Raw genomic sequence first — 5,017 nt, 5'->3', positions numbered from 1 at the left:
ATGCAAGTTAGATCTACATGCAATCTAGAGACATACTCAGGAGGGTCATTTTGGTGGTTCTATCTGATGATAATCCCAACTCCCCCAATTGCAGGCATTTATAGGTTTCCACTGGCCACTCATTAAAGTCAGTTCCTGAGCATCTGCCATAGTCCATATTACACTGCCTCCAAGTCTACACCCATTGATGGATACACCTACCATCAATCAAAAGTTGCCTTATTCTTGCTAACAATAGAGGAAGGACAGGGATGCACTGGGGGACAGAAACTCAAAGAAGAGTAGAGTGGGCTCTGAAGAGATGGGAAGCAGACAGAAAATTTCCTTTGATTCACAAAAGAACTGGACCTCAGGATTGTCCTGCCCAAGACTGAGGCGGGCAGTCTTGGATTGGAGAGAACTCCTGAAAGCGTAGAAACCTCTGGAAGGATTGGAGGTGAAAGACGGAATTCTAAAATTTATGTTTGCAACTGAAAGAACTGAGACATTTGACTCAGAGGCCCATGACAGCTGTCTTCAAATATTTAAAGTGGACGAGATTATTGGATTTGTTGTTTGTCACCCTGGAAGGTAGAACTATAATAATAGTGATAATACATTAATGTGTTGTATTAATTGTGTGGATCCTACATACTAGGAGTTCCTTAATTAATCCTTACCACAAATTGCTTAGGCCTTTGCTCATATTCATATACTAGCTAGCAATACGGAGAGTTAGATGAGATCTTTTATCTCACCAACTCCAAATTCCAGGCTAGCAATCTCCACACATTGTCACACTGTGACTTAACATAAGGAAGGACATTCTCAAATAGTGGAAGTAGCAGTGAGCTCCTTGTTGCTGGAGATGCATGAGCTGAGATAGTATCATTGTTTTAGGGTGGTTTATGGAACTCTAGAGGTGTGTTAGAGACATGGCTACATGGCTTCTAAATCCGCCTCTAACTCTAAGACATTATGACTGGTGAGGAGCTAGGGAGTTGTGGTCAGCTTGTTCCCAGCTGAAGAGAGAGAACGAGCCCAGAAGGAGCATAAAGTCATCTATTCTGATATATTCTGTGTATTTGCACTATGTTCCAAGAAGAGCCTAAATGAATTTTGTCTGTTTCACAAACTTCAAGCCTGTAGAAAATAAAATTGGAAACACTGAGATACCACACTCAGAGGATGAAATTGTTAGTGGCTAACCTTATATTTTCAACCAATATTCAGCCTGAGCATACTACAACTATGGGGAAGGCTTTTCTGCTTAAAGAAGCAACCCTTTTTATTTGTCAGAAACTACTTCAATCTGATAAGCACACTGCTTGATTTCCTCCTTCCTGCATTGGGTGATCCAGATGGAAAAATGGTGGGAAGGGGAAATGGCTATAGAAAGAAAAGTGTTCTGGGAAGAGAATACACCAAGCACAGACTTCCTGACCTCCCAGACCTGTCCAAGCCCAACCTTCAGATACGGTTTCCTTTGGGCCAGAGGGCAGGGAACCCCTTTTCCATCCATACCTTGGTTGCATAAAAGTAGCAATTAATATCTATTACTTTGAACCATTGGAAACTGCCATATTTACAGGCTAAAATGACCAAATATAGCAATAAGAACAATAGTAATAATACTAAAAACTTGAACAAATAGAGGGTATTGAAGTGTACTCATTAGTACTTGGATCGGCAACGAATTACAACTGTTTTTATTGTCTTCCAAGGACTAATTTCTCATTTGGTAGTGGAAGTGAGAATGAGGAAGGGAGAGGGTGCTTTAATGTTCTGATTTAATGCAATTCTGACTGACTTCAAACAGCCTCTTTCATGTTAGCATAGCTTATTTAGGGAAAATTGTGGTCCTTTGTGATTTCTTCTTGCACTTTTTCCCCCTCATCTAATGATGCCAGAGTCTAAGGGGAGTCTAACATCATAGTGGAGATGAAGGAGCCTCAGGGTGTACCTGCATTCTTGCTGGCCTTGCCTGAGCTCCTCGACCTCCTTCCTGGTACTGAGCATTCTGCATGGGTGTCTGCCGAGAGCTCCTGTGTACATCTATGGACAGGAACTCTGACTCTGCCTAGAGGTCTCTGCATCTGTCACCTCCTATTCCTGTCTTCCTTCGGATCTTCTGTCCTTTTCAGCATCACTGAGAGACTGAGAAACCTGCAGCCACATTCTTCCCATCTGCCTCCATTGTGGGAGACCAGAAGGGCTGCTCCTGTGCTCTTTCTCAGTTTGTGCTTTTCTACGCGCTCCCACGCCATACTGGATGCTCTGGATTCCAATGCATATCTTCTATGAAAGGCTTTCAAGAGAAAGGAACCTAACTTCAGTTTTCAATTAGTTTCTTAAACCTAGAGTTGTTAACTATCTTCTCTCATTGCCCCTCTCAAGGTTTACCTAAAGGGTTGTGGACAAAGAGAAGTGGAGACCCCCCCTCAGGCTGACCACTGCCCTGTTTTCTCCTCTGTTCCTGCCTCCCTCCTTCTAACTCCCTTCTGGGTGGAAGGAGCTCCCCTAAATGTCAGATCACCCTCTTTTTCTGCCTTGTGGAAAACCTGACTTATTTATGCATTTCTACTTTAGGACATTCTTTGGTCTAGAAAGAGTTAACTTTACTCTTGCTTGGGACAATAGGCCTTGGAAATGCAATAGGATGTATTTCAGAAACAGTATTCTTGATGCCTCCAAGGGGTGAGGTAGTAGCGAATTACTTTATATATATTCTTTGATTTGATCCTCCTAAAAATCCTCTAAACAAAGTCATTCATTTTACAGCTGATACAACTCAGGCACAGAGACAGGTTGATTTGTCTGAAGTCACAATGAACAGTTGTTTTTGCAGAACAGGGATTTAGACCTAGTCCTCCCAGACTAAAATGTGAGGCTTTCCCGTTGGCTATAATCATCACATACGTAAAATATCACCAACACATCTATCACATACATATCATACAAGTACAGTTTTTGTGAAACAACTGGATATTTTTATATTTCACAGAGCACAATTCAGGGAAAGCGGAACCTTGCCTTATGGAAATTTATGTACTAGTAATATATCTACTCAGGAGGTTTTGTACCTCAGTCTTTTCATCATTTGGTTTATTTCCTCTCCCCCACCTCTGAGAGGCTCCTTTGATGTATGAGGCATCTTTGTGGACCTTCAGTTGGGTCCATTGTTGATAGTCCCAGATGGGGGTTGGCAAAGCTGGAGCCCCACAGAGTAAGACTCCTCACAGCCTCCCTTTCTGTCTAGCTTCACAAAACCTAGTACTGTGTTGTGTTCCATTCCCATGGGGCATACTGACTAAATGACTGGCTGGCTGAGAAAAGCCACAGGGCAGTCAACATGTCTGGAGAGCACTGTTATGGAGTCAGGGTGTTGGTGAACCTTGAGCTCCAGAGGCAGGGAGGAAGACCAGCAGAGACTCAGCCAACATTGGCGGCTCCCAGAGCAGCTGATGGTTCGTGTGGACCCCAAAACAAAAAGACTCTCACATATTGGGTACCTTGTCTGGCCTCACATGAGGCAGTGAGTATTGTCCATTCCATTCTTACCATGAAAGTCAGTGACTGAGGCATGAGTTCAGCATGGGTCTAACTGCTTTGGCTTATGACTATGCAACCTGTCTGCACAGAGTGTGAACTTGGCAAGGCCCTCCTGGCTGCCCTCAATCATGAAAATTTATTGAAGGCACACATACCATGCAAGGCCGCTGATCCGGACCTCGATATTGGGGATGAAATAGATTAAAGGCATTCAAGAGAAGCATATTGGGCTTACAATAGAGTTGATACTGAAGCTGGCTTTTGAATAGCAAGTGAGAGTTTGCCAGATAAAAAGTTGGAGAAGGTACTCCTAGGATAGAAAACAGCAGATGCACAGGTATGAGAGTAGGAAGATGTGTATACTTGTTTCAAGTGTACAATTCTATAATATATTATCTGTTTATTGCATCATGTATCTTTATACACTTTTAAAAAACCAAATACATATATTGCTTCATGGGTTGCTTTTTGTTCATTTTACATTGCACATCATCCTATATCAACATGAATATAATATATTAATTTAATAGTTCTATGGTATTCTTTTAATGCATATACTATACTTTGCTTACCTACTCTCCTATTTTAGAACTTCCAATTATTTTTCACAATTATTAAAACATGTTCCACTAAATGTCCTTGTACATCCTTTTTTCAGCTTTTAATAAATCTTTATTATTCAGATTATTACAGTTGTTCCTCTTTTCCCCCCCATAGCTCCCCTCCACCCAGTTCCCACTCCACCCCATGCCCTTACCTCCCCACTGTCCTCGTCCATAGGTGTACGATTTTTGTCCAGTCTCTTCCCGCACTCCCCACACCCCCGTCCCCCAGAGAATTGTCAGTCCACTCCCTTTCTATGCTCCTGATTCTATTCTATTCACCAGTTTATTCTGTTCATCAGATTTTTTTATGCACTTGATTTTTAGATTCACTTGTTGATAGATATGTATTTGTTGTCACTTTGTTGTTCATAACTTTTATCTTTACCTTTTTCTTCTTCTTCCTCTTCTTAAAGAATACACTTCAGCATTTCATATAATACTAGTTTGGCGGTGATGAACTCCTTTAGCTTTTTCTTGTCTGTGAAGCTCTTTCTCTGACCTTCAATTCTAAATGATAGTAATCTTGGTTGTAGGTTCTTGGTATTCATCACTTTGAATATTTCTTGCCACTGCCTTCTGGCTTGCATAGTTTCTGTTGAGAAATCAGCTGACAGTCATATGTGTACTCCTTTGTAGGTAACTAACTGTTTTTCTCTTGCTGCTTTTAAGATTCTCTATTTGTCTTTTGTCCTTGGCATTTTAATTATGATGTATCTTGGTGTGGTTCTCTTTGGATTCCTTTTGTTTGGAGTTCTCTGTGCTTCCTGGACTTGTAAGTCATTATTTCTTCAAATAGGTTTTCAATATCTTGCTCTCTCTCTTCTTCTGGCACCCCTATAATTTGGATGTTGGTATGCTTGAAGTTGTTCCAGAGGCTCCTT

The sequence above is a fragment of the Myotis brandtii genome, unplaced genomic scaffold (genome assembly GCF_000412655.1).
Source record: "Myotis brandtii unplaced genomic scaffold, ASM41265v1 scaffold167, whole genome shotgun sequence".
Lineage (NCBI taxonomy): Eukaryota > Metazoa > Chordata > Mammalia > Chiroptera > Vespertilionidae > Myotis > Myotis brandtii.
This window is presented reverse-complemented; position numbering follows the sequence as displayed.